Source organism: Paralichthys olivaceus, chromosome 12, assembly GCF_024713975.1.
Source record: "Paralichthys olivaceus isolate ysfri-2021 chromosome 12, ASM2471397v2, whole genome shotgun sequence".
Classification (NCBI taxonomy): Eukaryota; Metazoa; Chordata; class Actinopteri; order Pleuronectiformes; family Paralichthyidae; genus Paralichthys; species Paralichthys olivaceus.
The window spans coordinates 18,792,723-18,815,038 of record NC_091104.1 but is presented as its reverse complement, the minus strand read 5'-3'; positions in this window follow the sequence as shown (position 1 = coordinate 18,815,038).

Here is a 22,316-nt window from a genome sequence, read left to right as displayed (position 1 = left end):
AGGAGTGAGCCACATGACTGACTCCATTGCAGCGTCAGCATTGCCTCATTACTTAATCTGTCATGTTCAGGTTGACATTTGCTCCACCCTTACAGCAGTGGTTCACATTTGTGTTGATCAGATGTCACCAGATAAAGAGTGATGGAAAACAAATCACACTTTTGTTAGTTGTTCCACAAGACAATGCTTTCTTATTATTATACTTAAAACAATTAAAGTGTTGGCAGTTAGACCCTAAATTTAATTTATCATGAACATTTTTTGGGGATGATGCCAATTCCAGTATTTGCGATATCGTACAATATTTTCTATATTGACATATTGGCCAATATATACATTTTAAGAAAATTGACGATGATTCCTAAGATGTCGTTATCAAACAAAGTTCAAAGTTTGCTTTATTGTCAATTCTGCAAATGTACACGACTTATGTAGTAATGAAACTGCGAGACTCTCAAACCTGTGGTGTTAGTAAACATTGAATAAACAATAATAAAACAATAAACACTAAATTGTGGAATCGGGATGTGGTGTAACCGTGTGTAAAACTATAAACAGTGCATAGAAGTGTAGAGGACCATGTATTGAAACTATGGACAGTGCATAAAGTGAAAAACCAGTATATAAATGTAAAAACACAGTACAGTGCATGAAACAGTGCATGGAAGTGAAGTAAAAATCTAAACCAGAACTCAAAGAGACTAAAATGAGGTAGTAAGACATAAGATAAATAGAATAAATAAGAATAAAGTGACAGAACTTAATGCACATACAGATAAAGAATTACAGATACAGATCAGTAGGTATGGCAGTGCAAAAACAGAAGAGGTTATGAAAAACAGTAGTGACCCTTATGACAATGAAATATAATTGAGGCTTGATATTTCACAGTTAAACCATAAACTTTATTACAATTGTTTATTCTGTAAAAAAAAAAAAAGAACAAAGATATTTCTGTTAAAGAGTCATATGTGCCGATATTATCAGACAACTCAAATATAGGTCAGGCTCTGCTGAAAATGAACAACACGTAAACATGTTCCAATAAGTCTGTGCTTCAGGGTATTTTGATGTTGTTTCATTTTATAGCTCACAAATGTATGACTGCATTTCAAATAATTACTCATTAATGATGTTATTGCATGACTGTAATAAAGTGATATTTTTGTCAAAGTTGACATGGCTGACATTGGAATAGGTGAAAAAATATTGTATGGATGGGTGGGTGTGGACTGTTAGCTTCTTGTGCATTTCTCTAAATTGAGAAACTCAAGGCTTGGTCTCTTTATCGGATGTGAAGGTATCACAAATCCAGACTCCGCTGTCCTTGATCACAATAACATGTCAGCTGAAGTGTAATATTCAAATTACTCCCACTGGTTCAATGTGAAACCAAAGGGCAGAGAGACGACTTGACTGCAAACACATTCCCTTTTCAGATGGAAATAAAAAGTACAATTGTCACAAGGAAACTTAACAGAATATCTGTGTTGAGCAATGTCAGGCTTACAGAATGTCTCAATTCATTTCTCTGTAGCAAAGGTTGATTCTCTTTCCTTGAGAAACTTGGTAGAATTTACGACACATTAACTGTCACTCAGGCACCAAGAGAAAAACTCTTCTCTTCCTTGTTGGCTTAATAATTGAATCAGTAACTATTGAGGCCTATGTTTTGGATCCGATCGATTTTTGAAGCAATATGTGAAGCTTTCAATGTGTTTAATGTGATAATCTGTAACTCAGTCATTTACGTTCAGTAAAAATTGAAAAATGCATTTTAGTAAAATAAGTGAGAATAACAAAAACGAGCATAACAACAATATCCATTCTAACACTGTGTGAAAACATTTTTTTGAATGCTGTGACTCAGCTCATCAATTTCCACATCTGTGGCAAAGGTCAAGGTCCTACACTGCACTCTGGTACATGCAGCCGAATCCAATACAATTTAAGTAAATGGTGACCGAGACTTCAGAGGTAATAAAACAACAGAAGAAGCACGACATGCCTCCATGCTGCTCGTGTTGTGTCATCCAAGTGTCCGCAAGCCCCGACATTCATATTTGACCCAAAACACCATGTATTAAGCCTAAATGACCTCTCATATCTTCCTGTGAGGTGCATTCGCTCTGTACTGAAATAGTTGCCCCGCTTACAAGCAACGCAAACACAACATCGCTGCACGTGCCCGGTTAACACACAGAAAGCAGTTTTTGTTGTCAACTGTTGTTTTGTGCCTTTTTAGGAAAAAAGATCTGGCACGGTTTCGTCATCTCGACTGTTTTGATAGTATCGGGTTTAGCAGCAGTATCGGAAAACACCCAAACGATACCCAACCCTAGTCATTTACTATGTTCTGATGTAGTCTTGTTGTATTGAACATAAAAAGTTAGGTTTTCACGATACTCAAAATAGCACAAATATATTTCAGAACAAGACCTTGTAACAACCACTGATTTTGTCAAGTATGAAAGCCTGATCCTTTTAAGCTGGCATGTTATCAAGTACCGAGTTTAAAGCCATTGATGTTCAGTCCACATCAGTTTAGTCTTTTTTTTTTGGAGTGTCTGGAAAGTTGAGAGGAGGGTCTCGCTCCCTCACAAGCCAGATTGACCTGCTTTTTGTCCAGACAACAGTGCGAAGGGTCACAGCGCTCCCTCTCTCACTGGTGTCTTGCATTTGAGTCTCATGTGTAGAAGTTGTTCCCTCAATGCACTTGAGGTAGTAGTGTCAGAAATACTGGATTTCCTCCTCCATATTGGTTTTCGTGTGTACTATTCATAAACGACATTGGTTTGTAACACACGTGTTTCTTTTAAAAGATAATCTCACGCTCGATGTGCTTTCATTTCTGTATTGTGGATTTCTGTGTGGATGAGAATTTTATGTAAACACTAAGTGGTTGGACATAGAAATAAGAGTCAGTGGCCAAGTTAAAGACATCCGTCAACATCCTGGCTTTGCTCTCGTATGTTTTTGTAATATATTCCTGTTTGCTGGACAAACCGAGGCTCTCGAGCATGCGCCTTCCATCCTCCCCTTCCCCTACTTTTATTTTTGTCAGTGAATAATCATTAAAAGCAAGGTCATTTTGATCTTCTGCCTCAATAGGCCTCAATTAAATATTCATTCATTCTGATGTGGCCTCTTCAGCAGCTTCTTTGGTATGTGTGTTAAAGAGACAAAAGGCTGTGCTTTTGATTACACAAGCTTGGGCTTTTTCAAAGAGATCGGGCGCCATTATACAGAGTTAAACAATCTTTTCCACCAATCAACAGAGTTGTTGGTAAAAATGTTTACTTTGGATAGGATTAGTGATTTTGTCCTTGAATGTTGAAAAAAAAACAATTAATTCAGTTTGCAGAGCTTAATCGAGCTGCGTCTCTGAGGCTTCTATTTCATTTTTCCTGCCGCACTGCTTCATCTTGAATTTCAGTGATTTAGCTACAGCTACGCCCCATTTAGTTTCCTCCCTTGAATGTAACCTGTGTTTATTCAACCTAATATAGTAACATTCAATTACATGTATTTTTTTTTATCATTGTCACCTTTTGGCCAAGTTAGCAATGTGGCAATCTGTGTCATTTATTATTTTGAACCAACGCTTTAGTGAATGGATTGACTCAAACTTTGAAACACTTATTGATTGTCCACAAAAGATAAATCCTAATGACTTTGATGATCCCAAAATCTATCACCACAAGCGGGTCAAAGTTTCTACAATTCTTCATGAATATATCTAAAGCTAATTGCTGAATTTCATCAGCCAGCCTCAAACCAATTTCCTAAAATTGCCACTGTACAAGGGATAAAACTATTTTAATGTCGTGGCATCATCTCCAAAAGCCTCAATTAGAGACTTTAATGCAACCCGAGAGTTTGAAAACTAAAACGGGGCCAAAAGATCGCTTTTAGGGGCTCGACAAGTCCAGAGTAGAATGGACATCAGATGTTATTGTAGCAAAAGTGTTGCATTTTAAAACTAAAACATATTAGTTCAGATGTGGCCTTTAATGTGTCGTAGTAGGAAGATCACAGTTTTTACTAACATTAACTATGGCTCTGTTCTGTCAAAATGACTCCCATTTTACTAATACTTGCACCCTGTAACCTCCACTATTCATTTTTCCAAATTCTGAAGGTTAAATTTAACTTGTATGAAGTGTTTTCAAAACTGTGTCCAGTAGAACAAAAAAGTAGTCTCCTCTCTCTGATAACAGTCCCACAATGCAGTGCACCACATTTTATAGATTAAATAATTCTACACCACCACTTGAACAATGATGCAAACTAACAATGATTGTGTTTGAAGTGTCTATTATAACTGCCCCCCCAATAACTTTTGTCTTATAAATTGTTTTCCATGTTTCTAATGTAGTTGTCATTGAATGCTAATGTAGTATATCATGATCACACTCTTATGACAGCAATATATTACACCCGTCTTCAATCACATGTACATTGATTTAGTTATATGTACTGTAGTAATAATAAAAACCCTATGTCAATTTAAGTAAAACATTTCATTATTTCCTTTTCTCAAAACATAATAAATCTTCTTTGAATTAGGAGTGTCCAGCCTGCCAGTATAAAGACACATGACTTGACAACATTAGAATAAATCACCAAAGACACAAATAAACATTTTTATTCTCATTTTTGATCAAGTCAGAAAAAATGTTAGAGCAGAGCTGTTTTCACTGAACAGTGCCGGATAAAGCATACAATGTTAAATAATCAAAAGAGCAAAAGACTCAAAACACAAAAATACTCAGTGACTGTTGATCTAACTAGTTGCATAAAATGTGTCCCCTTCCCTTTGAACAAATGCTAGTCCTCTGCTGTCTTATTTTTCCTTTTCACTATATGGAACATATCTCCAGCGCTGCTGTTACATTTATCACTTGATTCAGCAAGTATCTGAAAGCGTTGTGGGTGAACAATGGGTCCAGGGATGATTTGCACATGAATGATGTCTGTGAATGAGAGTGGGTTACAGAGGAAGGCTGTCTCTCCACAGTCGGGGCAGGAAGGTTTGCTCCCCTCTGCCCCCACTCCAAAGACCAGGTGAGATTCTCCGACACAATGGGCCAAGTGAAAATCTGTTCAGCACGGACACCTAAAACCCTTATTATGGTGATATGTCAGGGAGGATTTCACTGGATGTGTATAAAAGCAGAGTTAGTCCCGTCTACAGCTGGAAACCATGTCTTTATGAATTGATGTTACATGTTCCACATGCTTTGATCCTTTGATAACAAGACTATATTTGTGTCGTGTAGAATCGCACATGTATCACAGTCTTCACTTTTGTGTGGAACCAAGGGAAAGCTTACAGAGACTCTGCACTAAGGCTGCTCACAATAGGTTGTGGCTTAACTTCCTATATCTCAACAAATGTACCCGATTTTCTGAAAAATGTGCTTTGCATTTTCGACTTTTCATTTGAAGATGTGTGAGATGACAAGATGAGCATCAGAGATAAGTATTTCTCATAATAAATATGTTGACTAGGACTGGTCTAGAATTTAAAAAATTACAGTTTTCACATTTTCTAATGCTGATACATATATGGCTCTTTTATTTGGTTTATTTAAGTTGACAATGACATATCAGTACTATAGCAGGCTATCAGGAAATCTAACTTGAGGGAAGAAGGTAGAAGGATACGGGTAATGGGTCATTAAATGTAGGTGCCAATCCAATGATTTTTCATGTGTGATTCAGGGGGTTGGTATCGATCATGAGGATCCAATTAAAAATCCGAACCTATCTATTAAATGTGGTTTCAAAGGGGTGTAGGTTTTTTTAAACCAACCGCAAATAGGGTTAGAAACCTGTAACTACCTCCAATGTGTAACTGAAACACGTGTGCCTAGCTCAAATACTACTAACGGTAACTAAAGCTGCGTAAATGTAAAAATAAATGCCTCCAAAGTTTATAAGATTGGAGTTAAAGATATAAAACTAATATAAAGAGCTCTTAGTTAATTTTACCACTGATTGTAAATCAATTATATCATACATTTTGCAGAACCACATGCACTTACCAATCAAATTCTGACTACATTCAGTTCACACTTATTGTAAAAAATGCATCGTGGCATATTTAGAAGTGCAGACCAACCATGTGATTCTGCAGAGAGGTCAGCTCACCTCATGCAAATATACAGTGACAGTGTTACAGAGTTCATTGTGGAGGACCAGATCAGTAATTGGCTTGTTTTGTTTGTTAAGTTGCTCATTTACAGAGAACCTAGTTTTCTCTGCAAGATCCGCAGTAAGTTAAAGTCAGGAACATAAAATGTCCTGCATTGTCACTGGGGTGAGACATTGTCACATAGCAGTTAATACTTTGAAGGCTACAATAAGAGGGATATATTTCCTCTCTACTACATATATAATATGATTATTGTCAGTTACAAAGAATACCTGAATAGTCTGTCAGCTATGTCATCTAAAGAATAGTCTGAATACCTCTTCTGGCAGACAAAGCAAATTCCATTTTTGGCTGTGATTGTATTGTGTTCTTTTTCACGGGTGAATTTGATTATTTAGATTTTTCATCAATGTGATGCTATTACAGTAAAAATAAAAAGAATCAGAAGGAACAAACATTTAATACATGTGATTTACTGCATTAGCTCCGGTTTTAAAGGCATCACTCGTACCTGCCCACATGAAATAAACAAAAGGAGTAAGAGTTTAGGTGTCAGAACGATGTCCTCCACACATGCCTGGTGTGAACGTACCCAGTGTGTCCTAGTTTCACTCCTGCCTCTTGTCCATTTTATGTGATCCTCAGGCTGGGGGGGGGGGGGGGGGGGGGGGCAGCTATGCTGAGCCATAATGAAGAGACCCAAACTGGAGATGTGGTCATAGAGCTCCAAATCTAGATTGCCAGATTCCTGCCCGAGAAGTTTCATATCACATTATAATTAACCACATTTAGGATGGAGAGCAGAGAGCTATTCCCATGATTCTCTCTCTCTCCTTCTTTCTGTCACAAACTCTTCCTCCATCTCTCGCTGTCTCTATTTTTCAGTTGGGGTAATTAGTATGGGAAGATGGAAAGGCATCATATTCTACAAATTCCTGTGAGATTGGCTTGCAAAAGCTGTTAAAGCCAAGTAGGCAAATTAGTATTCATGCAGGTTTTTCCTTTTGCAAGTCATTTTTCCCTGTGGGACCAAGTAGTAGATTGGGTAGACAGGCTATGCTCATCCTTGATTATGTGAGCAGAATGCCACCACAGAGCCAAAGCCCAGCAGGAGAGAAAAAAACACATTCCTGAGACAGTAAATCAATTTCTGTGACCTGCTAAATGTAATTGACTACACTGTAATTCTTTAACCCTGTGTATGAGGCAGAAAACACATCCTGAGGTGGAATGATTACCAGCTATTATACAAATCCATGGTTTCTGTATCAGTTAATAACCATTTACAGCTAAATTATACATACGCCATGATTCAGTGGCAATAAACAATTGCTTTAATGCACTAGTCATGTCTTTATTTAGTCAATCAACTGGATCTCAGAAAATCACCCATTATTCAAAGTGGGAAAATGGCTTGGTAAAGAGTTTTTTTTTTTTTTTGCTTTTAGATGCATGGAAATTTGTATGTAAATTGAGATGTTAATATTTCAGCTTGTGCTGAATACTGGATATGGCCTTTAATGTTATGGTTCATACACCATAGGATTTACTGAGAACATTTGATGCTGTCATACACCACATAAAATGCTTTGGTGATTATGGATCCACATTGCTGTGGCTGCAGAGTATTTGCACAGCATAACAAAGGTTATAAATATTTGATTATGTCAAATATTCATGTGATGACTTTGTTTGAAGGTAGATTATGCACTGTTCTGTTTTTGTTTATTGTTAGATAAACACATCCTACATACAGTACATACAACAATATTTTCCTGAACGTGCAAACACAACATTGTATTGAATCTGTACTTCGGTTTGCACAGTCTTTGAAACTTCATTTGACAGCACATGTACCCATATGGCCACATCTTGACCAGTTGCCAGCAGACCCAGAACATGGGCTCTGACTTTGTCCGGATTAATTAGCAGTCCATCCTCTTCAGTCCATTCCCCAGTTCCTATTAGACCCAGCTCAGCAATCTGGTGGAAGGTAATTTGGTGCTCCATGCACACAGGGCGCAGCATTGACACCTTATGCTTCATGATTGAAGGCAATCTCCTGGGGACAGCGCTAAATTTATTCATGGTGCGCTCTCCCACAGCCACTAGAGACGTGTCTGTGCCCGCCTGCCACACATCCACAGATTTCCTGCTCTGCATCTTTCCCCCGAATGCACAAATAATACTAAATGATCTGAGGGAGTTGCTGCAGGGTCTTGTCTTCCTATCCACGTTGGGACCCGGTGATCTCTTGGTAGCCTCTGTACCACACATCAGTCTCTGAAATGAAGACAATGCATAATGTCAGGCCGGTGGATGTTATTGCATTTGCAAATCTTCACCCTTGCAAACCCCTTCTTTTCTCTCTTTGTCCCTGGGGAGAACACATGTCAGCAAACTTACACACACACACAGCTGTGCTCGGTGCTGCTGGGTCACAGGAAGTGGCATTAACGTAATTCCTTGTTGATGGCGGAAATCTGTTGATAATAGAGATGTTAGCAAAGGTGATCAAAGCAGATTAGCCCAAGACACAGTGGGGGGATTGTTTGGACTCCCCGTCATTAACACAGGCAGTTATCTGGGAGCCGGCACGCTCACGAGTCCTCGCTGGGGGAATACAGGGTCAGCCATTAGCATGGAGTAGAAATGCTAATGTTCGACTTGAATCAACAGATCCCTGACTGCCGACCACCGATCATTTACCGCTGAGGATTGAAAGCTGTTATTAGCTAGCGACACAAACAGGTGATCTGTGGCTCCGCTGAGATTTGTGGGTATTTTCTTCAGGACACGACAATCGACTTAAAACATAACAATGGAATTACCTTATGTCATGGACACATACGCTGTGAAATAGGTGCACGGCTGAGGCATAACATGTACGACCTTGTGTTCCATGTGACACAGTGCAATCTAAAGCATCACATGACGTGCTGTTTGAGAGACAGGCAGGTAAAAAAACGCAGATCACAGTGTCGCATTTGTATCTCTGAGAGCTTTCCACGTCGCCTCAGCTCTCAAAGTGATAAAAGGAAGTATGAGCTGCAGGAACACACGTATGAGAGCCATCACTCCTGAGGCTGCAAACTTGTTTGGAGTTATTGTATCATCAGAGCAGAAGAGGCAGAACAAGTGCCCTCAAGTCTTGCACTGCTTGAGCGGGAAGTGGTATTTTGACAATTAGCCCTATGAATTTGGCTCCCTCGGCATCAAAACACGAGTGCTATCAATATTTGCTGCACAATACACACACATGCTCTTCCCAGACTGAAGTCAGGCAATCTCCTTTGATAAGTGACAATAATATATCGCCCAAAGCAGATATGTAACAAATCTCAGCACTGGCTATGAGCACAGGGACAAAGAATGGAATCATTTATCTCTGTGTGTGTGTGTGCTGATTGACTGATTGTCCTTGCTTTGTCTGTGTAACAGGTGATATGTTTACCAAAAGCCATATAACTATGGTCAAAGTAGATTTTTAACCAAAACGTGTGGAATTTGAAAAACAAAAATAAAATGTAAAATTATAAATGAAATAAACAGAATGCATAGTAATATAAAAAACAAATAAAGAATGGAAATGTATAAGTAATATAACACACACACACACATGTGCGCACACACACACACACACACACACACACACACACACACACACACACACACACACACACACACACACACACTGTACAAAGATTAGCTGAATGAGTAAAACAGAATACAAAACTACAGCAACTTTGACCCGGTGGCCAATATAAATGTGGATATAGTATAGATATGAATTGAACCTGTAATAATATAACTTTGATGATTGATGCTCATATATGAATATGTGTGTCTCAGTTTTGACATGAATGATATGTAGATAATTCATAGTGTAAATGAAAAAAATTGAAGGAATATGAATAACTAGAATGGCGCTTGGATCTTGTATACCTCTACCTGTCTGTTTAGCTCTCATGTAGAAAAATAAAAGGATAACGGAAGTAGTTGTTTAATCAGCACCAGACTGTACAGACGCAGTGGTTGCAACACCAATAACATTGTCTGTTATATAGTATTTCCTGAGAAAATTGTTTAAATAAGTTAAAGGAAAAGGCCCCAGAAAAGGCCCTTTATATTCAAATACTTTATATTTACATCGAGGGGACCCTCTCTACGGAGGCCGCAATGTTTTTTACATTAGTCCAGACTGGACAAACTAAACACCGTTTGAGTTGTTATGACAACTGAAGCCACCACAGGTTCTTTTTCATGTTTGGAAGGAGAGGGTGAGGTGAGGGGAGTTCAGCTGCAACATGCAACTTCAACGCTTGATATCACAAAATTCTACACACTGTAAGTGATTCCAAAAAATCTGGATCTGCCTCTTCACATCAGAATTCAAAGGGTTCTTCTTTACAGCTCATGTTTGGTCCAGAAAAAACGCAGACAGCAGTAAAAACATAACCTACTCGCTGGAGGAAAAAATATTGAAAGATTGTAACATAGTAATATTTAAAATGTCAAAGGGGGAAGGGAAATGAATGTAGCTTTTTGCATACAAACACTGATATGAAGACAGCGATGTATGCCATTCAGGTAGTTCTCTTTTGAATCCATCCATAAGGAAGGCCAAGCAGTAGGCCTATTCATTAGACCCCTGCTTTGTTATTTACCTGCTCAATACTGTATTGAGATAATGCCCTTCAAAGTCTTCCATGAGCAAACATGAGTTTTTTTCTTCTATCTGGTTCATCAGTCAGTAGGAATAAAAATAGCCCAGATTTCTGCGATCAACAAACTATTCACACTTCTTTTACTAAACACCAGGGAAACAAACTTTCAAGACGTTGACTTGCAGAAATAATGTTACATTCTTTATTTGCAGCTTTTATATTTGTTTCAATTTGTTTTCGCTTATTCACACACATCAAGATACTGCATTTGTCTTATACTGAAAGTACAAAGCCGCTCCACTTCACCACTTCAGTCATTACAAAGGCTTTGTTTTTGTGTAGCCTTGATTCAACATTTCTCATCATGTAAATATAAAACACAAAGAATAATTGGAATACAAAGGGACGTGGAACATTCTCTCGGTAGAAAAGAACCTTCACCATGAAGTTTAAATATTGATACTTTTACATAAAATGCTCTGAAGCTCTCTATGTAGCGACACATTTCCACCAGTCAGATCATGATATATACACCAACAGCTTGGTAGAGCTCTATGCCAAAGACCCCTTCATCAGACAGCCTCTTAAATCCCTTAAATCCCCAGATGAATTCACTCAAAGTCATATACATCATGTTAAGAGGGACACTGTGGGGTTTATTTTGCCTTTGAAAATTTGGTTTTTCAGTGTCGTCTTCATTACCATGGTATAAGTATGAAAGAAAGTCGTTATTAAACGAGGCAGCATGTGAATCTGCTGGATTTAACCAAATCAGGCCTCAGGGACTTTTTGTAAAGGAGCAATTCATAGTTCCATTCCTCTGATGGGGGAATTATGTTGGTGCATGAAAAACATCAGTTTACCATCAGTTACTCTCGTGAAGTCATATGCTAATTATTAGTGTTTTAAAAGTTACCCCAAAAACATAGTCAGTGATTCTTTTCAGATTACTCAACAGTAATGAGTTACTGTTCATTACTTTTGTTCCCCAGCACGGTTACATCAAAGTTGCCTTTAAATGGCTCCAAAGCAATGGGAATGGATACAATCAGCATTCACTCCCGGGTCAAATGACTCTACAGTAGAAACAGGTTTTTATTGACTCCAATCGGTAACGATGGAAGCACCTGGGTGATTGTGCTAATTTCTTCTTCGTTTTTAGTTTGTGTACTTATAATGTTTTAATGTCTTGGGGACAACTGTTAGGGGAACAGTCAGTGTCACCACAGTCATTTGGGTACATGAGAATTGTATTGACTTGTTGAGATAATTAGCCTGGACCAAGATTTTGGAAAAGCCAACTGACAGCTGATCAAACAACTGCAACTCGAGATACTAGCATCGGCTTCAGAACAAGTTGAGCCAGGCAGATTGTGAAGGCAAAGTTACATAGCAAGAAAACTCCCTGAGCTTTAAAATACAGCAGGAAAAAAAAGTCATAGAATATGTGGGCAACTTTAAGTAGACCATTAAGTATAAGAACTTTCAACTGCCTTAATAAAGCTGCTGTCCCCTACTTTACTGCTGCTCTGTGAGCCAGCAGATATGAGCCTTCAGACACTAATCACCATGTAATTTGTTGCATAAACGCTGGGATTATATACTGTGTATATATCAAGACACATGGGCCATTAAAATCCTTAATGATTCCATGTTTGAAATATAAATCACATTCAAAGGAATAACATAATTTTTAACATTTTCTTTTAAATCAGGTTATCAGATTTGTCCTTTGCTTCCTGTAAAAGCCACCTTGATAACCTTGCCAGTTGTGTCCAATGGTTACAAACAATCTTTTGAGTTGCTGAGAGGAAATTCTGATTCCAAACTGAGGTATCCACATTTAGAACTCAAAGTTATTATTAAATTAACTGAATTCTTGAAGGATTTACATGGGTCTATTGGCAAAATTATAATATTAGTAATCATGTTTTCATTAATGTGTAATCACCCGAAACTGGGAATCATTGTGTTTTCACGACTGAAGAATGAAGGGTCCTCTTCTATTGAGTCCAACATGCTGCATCTCCATGTTCCTACAGCAGAATGGTCCACCAAACACTCTGGCTCTCCAAAGGGCCTTTCATTTTTTACATAAACTGAAGGCCACTGTAGGTTCTCCCACATGTTTGGGGGGTGTATTCAGTTGGTTGCAATTTTTTTTTTAATTTAAGGTAGTAAATATAACTAGAATTGCTCTCAGTTGAGCGCATACCAATACCAAGGCCTCAAATTCAATCAAACTGCACTACATTGCAAAAACTCATAGATATCACTTCTCTAAATGTGCCAGATTCTTTTCAAGATAGATGCATGATTCCCTGGTAAATCTGTGAAAATGTCAAAAAGCGCCTGATCTCCCAATGTTAAAAGGAAGCCAAAAACAATTCCTGGATTGAGTTCACTGGGGTCTCTCTTGGCCCATGTTCCATCTTTCTACCAAGTGTCATGGAAATCCACGCTGCAGTTTGTGCATAATCCTGCTGAAAGCAAAAAAACATACAATAACAAACCTAACCTCCTTGTAGGAGGTAATAAGTGATACCAATCGTAATGAGTGCTCTCAGGATGTACGAGGGCAATGTGAATTGGTTTTTTTTGGTTGCTGACATTGCCTCTACGTTAGAATCATTAAGAATCACAATTATATCATTAATAATATTGGCAGTGGGTCTCAGGTGTTACATACCTGTATTAATGCTCAGCAATAACCTTGTACCATCTCTATCAGATGTAAGCAAATGTAAAATATTTCAAAATGCGAATGTCAAAAATGATTTATCAACATTAGTAACATTCTTTACCTAATCTGGACGCCAATGCTGCTTTGACAGTAAAGAGGATATTTAATGACTTCTTCAATAAAGTGACTAAGAGAATGAAAACAATTCCAAACACGTTTTCCTTTCATAACCCGACTGAAAGCAGAAATATTTAATCATTTTTATGATTTTATTTAGTAATGAATTCAAAAGTCATATATGGTAAAAGGAAAATCGAATACAGGATCGACACACAGTGATACAGTCAGTAAAACATATATGTTTTAGCTTTATCTGGACATTATGCTGGTCCTTTGCAAGTATGTAAGTGCCCTTTGATAGAAAGAGCCACACAGAAAACCTGAAAACATTTAGGTATGACTGGCCACAACATCTTTGCACATTATCCTGCACGCCAGCCCTATTTTTCCCACATCTGAATCAAATGCTCCACACATACGCAGTGGTAATGTGTTACAATTATCTGCTAGTTAATTTTACTTAAAACGTTGTTGTTTCAACTGAAAATAGTAAGTGAATTAAACATGTTCTAAGTTTTTGTAACCTCACTGAACAGTTGTGTTTACTCAGTAGAACTCAGGAAACTGATTGACTTAGAAAAAGAAAGTAAGCACAAAGAATGATTAGTCCACAGGAATATTTTATTCTAAATAATAATAGGACAAATGGGACCATAGTAGAATATGCTTTAATTTTTATCTATTATGTAAATCCCTACTAAAGTATAATACCATTTTGCGATGTGATGTCATCAAGGTTAGAATTCAAACACAATGCTTGATCTTTTGAGACTCGCTTAATATTTGGTAAAGGAAGTTACAGTTATTGATATATGCATCTATTCTGGATGTCTATTCCACAATGCATCTTTTACAACAGCAACTGCACCTCCCATTATGAAAAGAACTCAAATACTACTGGCACGTGCCAAATAATATCTGTAATGTCTTGGATCACATCTTAACTTAAATCTACAACAATCTCTCAGAGCATGCTGGGAGGCGCTCTGCCCATATACAATATAACACTGGATACAATTTCGTTGTGCTAGTGTACGAAGTACGACTGTGCAATGACAACAAATTCTATTGAATGGTTCCTGCACTGCTCTACTCCACGTGTGTGCCACTGAGATCTTATTCACTCCAGGAACATGAGTGCCTTTATTCAAGCAAATTATGTAAAAGTGCATTTCTCACATTATGAGTCGAATCAATTGGATAGTGAGGATTAAGTTAAAGAACAATGATTATAATGTACCTGTTTATAAATGTTTACTGCAGGATGCAGTACAGATATCCCTGACACCAGCAGCACAAAAGAAAGATAATCATACAACACACATATAGTAATTAAGTTGACAATACAAGAGTGACTAAATGTGCTTACTTCATGTAGATAAATCTAAACTCTGTTAGTTGATTATTTCCCAGAGCTTTGGCCTTCCTCACTCTACCCCCACTCCTCCTCCTCTAACTGTCTCCCAGGCAACTCACCTCTGCTGAATGATACACGATGTATGTAAATACATACGTACTCGCTTCATTGTTATATTACCGTGTTTGTGATTTGCACAATGACGTTCTGTGGCTTCACACCTTCGCTGCTGCTGCCTTGTCTTTTATGCTCCCATGCTGCTTTAACCCACTGTGAGCAACAATAAAATATCACCTCCTACACAACCAGATTGTACAGAAAAGGGTTTTGCATTACAGTTTATTGTTTCATTATTAATGACAATGACGTTTACCATTGTCTTTAAATAAGTAGTTTTGCATCTGACATGACTGCACCAAGAAAACCTGAAACCTTTTACACGTCACAATCTGTTTACACCTCCTACTGCAGCATGTGTGGGGAAGAAAAGTTGCATGAAGCCATTTGAGGCTGCAGAGGGAGCTGTGTGAAGTCTGATTAGCATCGTTTGGGGCTGAAGACGAATGAATGACTGGAATAAATGTTGTTGTGGTTCTGCTGCATCTGTTTTGATTATTTTACTCTCAAACTAAACAATGACAGAGAAAGCAACTAATAAAGGTTGAATTTTCATTTAATAAAGGTCAACACTGTATCACCAAATGTTTCATTTCCAATAAATCATATTAATTTCAATGCATATTGCACTCTGGTCATTCACAACAATTAATTTTTCATATGAATTCCAATGTGACACAACATATTATTTTCATTTTCATTTGTGCTGTGAAGTAGGTATTCTAACATTTAATGATAAACTAGGTGTTATTGTACTTACCTACACAACTAAAGCTTTGCACTGTCTCTCTGAAGCAAAAGAAAACTGTAGTTCACAAAGGAAGCAGATTTAAAATGGATAACATTCAGTTTATTCATTGTCAACAAGTGGAAGTAAGGATGTCAATAAATGTAACTTGTACTTCCATTTTCTTCCATCCCTCTTTTTTTACTTCAGATGTTATGTAGTTGTGAAGCGGTGTGATGTGTGGTACTGAGCCTGACAGTATGGGTCTCTCAGACTGAGCGAAGGGCAATGCGGTCAATCAAAAAGCCACCTTTCCTCTCTCAGCCCTTGCTTTGGGGTCTTCCTGACGGTAATTCTCTGATTTGACTTTGATGTGCCAATTCGTGCTTGATGAATAATTGTCTGGTTTGCTGATAACTTGTGGGAGTCAAGTGTGTTCTGGTGGCACTCAATGCAAATGGGAGATATTTGGGTCCTTCAAATCACGACAGTGGGCCCCCTCTACATTTGCCTCCCCGTTCGGTGAGTAAACTGACCAATTAGCTGTGTTTGAAGAAGCCATTTTTGATTAGAGCAATCAGTAAACAGCAAGGCCTCTCCATGATTGTCCCCCTGATTAGATGAGTTGTCACTTGAGAAGTTGCTGGAGAGTTTAATTTATGGCCTTATATCGCCGGAAAGTATGGTAATTACTAAATCCATTCTCCCCAGCTCAGCAGTTGGATTAAAATTCATCCATATACTGTCAGTGCTGACAACCTAATTTTCTCCCACTAAAGTTTATCAGTAATCTCTAAATCAACCGAATCAAGCACAAACAAGACAGGCAGCATTCAGGCAGGTGGACGGCTGTGGTGTGAGTGGTGCTGACACCAAGACGAGGACAAAAAGACGAACTGCATTAAAAATTCAACAATGTGTTTTCTAACAGATGTTTTGCTGTATTTCACTTATTGTACATATATTGTATAACAGGATGGAAACAGATAGCGATGTATGTATGTCATATTAGCTCTGGCAATGTGGCTCATTACTCATGAGTGGTCACAGAAAAATCTGCATATGGAAATACGACTTATTATTCACGCCCATCTTTGAGTGTCTGCATTAGATCCTAATTAACATTATAGACCGGTTAATGGCTAAAAGGGTGAAGTAAGTGATAAATTACTATACTTCTTATTCAACAAAATTGCTAGTTCGTGTTTTTGACATCAAAGCTCAGTCTGAATGGAATTGTAAACATGATATAAGCAGGTAATTCTATGTTGAACCACAGCAGACTTTCAAAAGAAACTTTCAAAAGTTTAAGAGGTGATGTAAGATCCAGCTCAAGAAGCAAAACATTGTAAAATGTTTTAATTAAAAACATTGTTACGGTTGTGGCATTCATTATTAAATAGAGCTTTTCATTTCTTCACATTACAGAATACACATGTGACATAACATGATGTAAATGTAAAAAATCCTTATTGTATGTACATTATAAAATGTACAAATAACTTCCTAAGATAGTGGAGATCCTGGAGTCAAGGCTGTAGAACTTAGAGGAGATGAGACAGAAAACATTACTAACTGGAATATCATTCAGTAGAGCCTTTACCTACACCAGGGCCCAACAATCCAAATTCAAATTTCACACACTCATAGAATTGAATGGGTTCTTTCCTTTATGACACTGTATCATCATAAATCACATTCTGTGTGAACTCCATTATCTCGACCAAATAAGTTGTAATTTATCCAAATACCAAAGCGTCCAAGGGTCCGTGAATGCACCACCTAGGAAGATATCAGAGGACATTAAGGCTAAAAACATGGTGTAAATGAAGCCGATTCCAGTCCAATTTGAATGTCGGGGCTTACGGACACTTGATGACACCATAGGAGCAGTGTGGAGGCCTTTTTCAGTTTTTGTCCCGTAGATAATGACTGAATTTTCATTTTTGGGTGACCCATCCGTTTAATTATCAACAAAAAGAAGCCGACCTATTGTACTTGTAATTCCCAAGAGAAAAAGGTTGTTTCAAGGGAAGTACAGGATGAAATAAGGAAGGACAAACGGAAGTATAAGGAAACAATTAAAGTTCAATATAGCAGTGGAGAACTTAGAGCAGCCTGGCAAGGAATTAAGAATATGGTCTCCATTATCCATTATGCTAAAGACAAACAAATCCATTAGTGTAAACGAAATGGAGAATTCTGACTTCCCTAACACTTTTAACTCTTTCTTTTTCCGTGTTGAAAGGTCTGTTTTCTCTAAAAACGTCCAATGTAAAAAGTCCCTTGGCCCACCGAATGAAATGGTGGTAGGAATGAATCACAGCTTTATTTAAGAGGGTTAGGATATGGAAAGCTGCTGGTCGTGATGATACCTACAGATACCTACAATCTGGAAGATGTCAACCATCATACCCAATCCCAAATCAAAACATTCCAAAGAACTAAATGAATTCAGACCTATTGAATTTACATCACTTGGGATTAAAATATATATTATTGTGTCTTCTATGAACGGATAACCTTTGCAAATGCTTATCAGCCAGATAAAGGTGTGGATGATGCAAAACTTTTTATGGTGGACACTGTGTACAAGCACCTAGAAATACCCAGATCTCATGCCAGACTTTTATTTGCTGACTTTTCTTCAGCTTAACAAGATGCAGCCTCACATCCCGATTGAGAGACTTGCCTCTTATTTCAATCTCCCCGACCAGCTTCTCATGCTGATTTGAAACTTTCTCACTGTCCTCTTACTTCAGGGTTTACAGTCTGATCATGGTCCTGCGTTACATGAGTTTGTAAAATGGTGTGATGATAATTACCTTGACCTAAACCTATCAAAAATAAAGGAAATGATTATTGACTGCAGTCAAGTCATACACTGAACATAAAGCTAGTGTTATACAGGGAGAAGACATCCAGATTGTACAGTCCTATAAATATCTATGTGCAGTTTTTGACTGTCAGCTTAAGTTGGATATTAACATTGAGTCTATTGTCATATGTGGACAACAGAGAATCCATTTAGAGGAAGCTGAACTCTTCCAATGTCAGAGGTTTTAAGTAACTTTTATTTTTCATTTATTGAAGGTTTTTTAACTTTTTCTTTTGTCTGTTGGTTCAATGGATTATCCATTAAAGATCAGAACAGCCTGTGGAGCATTGTCAAGGTCTGCTCCAAGATCATTGTCAAGCAAAGAGACTTGGGTTCCTTCTGGGAGAATCAGGTGAAAAAGAAGGCAAAGAATATTATCAGCCAACCTGATCATGTTTTGAGTCATGAGTTAACTGTGATGCTTCAAGCCATTGTTATCATGTACTACTAATACTACTATAACTACTAAACTCAGACAGGAGTCATTTAAAATTTTATGACTGTGTTATGATAACACATGTAACAAATGTCTATTTATTTTCTAATTATTGTCTTTTTATGGCTATTTATTTTACCTCCTTAATCTTTATCTTGCTTTTTGAGACATATCATATTGGATGTGTTTTGTTTGATCATGAACGGGGTAAGATGCAAATGAATCGCCCTCCTTGGGATCAGAATTTACATAGGCCTACTATATCATACATCTGTCTAGTTCCACAAATGTCTGTCTCTCTGTATTTGGAATTCATATCATGCAAACTATTCAACTTTATACTTGGCCTGTTCTTTTGTAAATTGACTGAGAAATAAAAGTGTTGTGCAATTTGGAAATGTTCAATATTTATAAAAACTGAATAAAAAAACATGACCAGTGCTCAGTAGCAGTCAGTGGGGCCTAAGTTGAACATGTCCTCTTAACTGCAGATGAACCAGGTAGGATGAAAACAATGTTTTTTAACTTCAACCTGCACACAACGTCCAGCACACAAGCAGTAAAAAAGTGACAGTATATTGTTGAACTGTTGGTGGAGGACTCGCGATTGACAAGGAATAATTCTGAAGTAGCTCTGGAGCATTAACACAGACCAAGAGAACAGCCAATTCCAAACAGACTGGTCAAAAACAGCCACTGCACCAGTGGTTTATCAATTTACAACAGCAGCATGGAACATTATAGCTCAAAATATCAAGTAGCAGTCATTCAAATTCAGCAACAACAGACAGGAACATGAAATGTACCATTCAAAAGCTTAAAGGTACAGTCTAACACACTGGACCTTTAAAGCTTTGGCTTTTATTGTAAATCATTACCTTTGCCATGAAAACTGCATTTGACTGGAAATACGAATATATGTCAACACATTCATATCTGCATTTTGCATCTCCTCTGTGAATTTTAGCAAATCAGGATGCATTTAATCGGTCAGTGATAAAACCATGTAAAGCTTGCAAACATGTCATCTGACTCTGCAGGGAAATGTTTGCAGACATCACACCTGTTCTTGGGGATTCATGCAGATGTTGCTTCCAGCCTTAATGGGCTAATAGTTTGCAACACTGTTTTCCTCAGTGATCATTTCTCTAGTTTGACACTAGACTATCTCACTGGTGGGGAAGTTAAAACAGGGCCACCCATGCCTCCTATAGAGGCTTTATCTTAAAGTCTCATTCACTGACATTACACAGTGTCGTCCAGCGCATACCTACAGCCCACCACAGATTGCAGCGTATTGACCACCAAATCCCCAAATGATGCCTTAATCAATACAGCAGACAGAGTAAGTAGACAGGGGAAGGGTGTGTGTGTGTGTGTGTGTTTGTGTGTGTGACACAAAGCCAGGATTAGGCCTGATTAGGGCAGTTTTAACATGTCCTGCTGATTAGGGGCCAGTGAATCTGACCGCTAATTAGCTGTGAAGTGTGGCTGGCTGCACAGACAGGACAGCGTTGGGAGGAGGGGGTTGGCTGCCCAAACCCACTCCCCCTCCTCCCTCCATCTCGCTCTCTCTCACCGTGCCTCCTCCTTTGCTTGTCCACTCACACACACACCCCCCTCACAAAAGGATCCAGGGGCTCTTTGATTGGGTGCGCTGCATTGTGGAGAGGGGAGCTGAAAAAGAGTCCCATTTCCCCTTTTGCTGTGCCACTACCCCCTGCAGGGTGGAGTCAATGTAGCCTTTCTGTGCCTTCGTATGACCAGCTGGCTACAGCGGGGCAAATAAACACTCCAGATCCACTGGCCAGTATGACTCCCATCTGAAAACACAGCCTTTGTCCCATGTGGATTGAGCTGTAATTGGTGTCCCCCGAAACAAATTCTCAGTGTGATTGTTATTTGCACTGATGAGGTTTTAACAGACAGATAATACACAGAAGATACAAGTTACAAGTAAATAATGGACTAATGTTAGCCTGCTGGAATAATAGAGGGAGTTTAGTCAACATTGAAAGCAATGTAGACGTCTGGAATTGACTAAATCCAACGTTTTCATTCATACAAATCATTCAAAATGAAACAAATTAGGGAATTCAAAATAAACATTTTGTTTAAATTCAAGCATTTTTGAGAAAAATACAGTTTATCTCATGTAACCACCATAATTACCACAAGTCATGTTATAGAACTATGTAGACCACATACCTCCTCCAAGGCCCAGCAGTCCCCTTAAGTTCAATCAAGCTGCACTGATCACATATTGTTAAAGAAAATGAAAAAATAAATCCTGGAATTGCACCAGAAATATAATGGCTTCTTCCAAATATTTTGGAAATATGTTTTGTTGTTTTTGAGTAATCTTGCTCACAAACAGACCAACCAACAAACTAGAATATCATTCAGTAGAATGTATATTTCCACTAAGGCCCAACAATCCCCTTATGAAACTACATTTAAATGAACCAAATCTGGATTTGTCTTTGGATCTTTGCACACAAAATAACAATCCCCTTCATTTGCCTGATTTCTGTTACAAGATCCATGAATTCTTCTCTAAGAAATCAAAGAAAATGTAAAAAACTGCAATTTCTCGCAATGTTAAAGAAAGTTAAAATAAATCTTGATCTGTACAAAAACTCCATGATTTCTTTCCTGACCATATCACACCCAAAACAGGGGTAAAAACATAACCACTGTAGCTGAGGTAATAACTTGAAGAGTTGGGCTAGATGCAACATGTGACCCGTCATATTTGACCTGTGCTGAACTAAAATATGAATTTGTTGACTCAACCTGTGTTGAACTTTGGATCATTGGAATTCCGCAAATTGTTTTGGCTTCTATCCCCTTAAAATGATGCAACTATTGTGACCTTTTGTCACAGATTTATTGATTTTTTATTTGTTGGATCGCAATAATTTAATCTACGTAAAACCAAGCTTTAGACCAAAGTGGTAACCTTTTACTAAACTTAACAAAAATGAGTTTAACCCCCCCACAGGCCCATTCCAGAATGAACCAAACCAAAATAAAATCCTCCCTTTTGTTGCATATTTCACTTTATCATACAAAGTAATTTGTGTATTTGAAAGGACTTCAGCTGCAGCTCCCACATTGCCCCTCCCTGCCTCCACCCTGAGACCCCCTGACCACAGCAGCAGCTCAAGA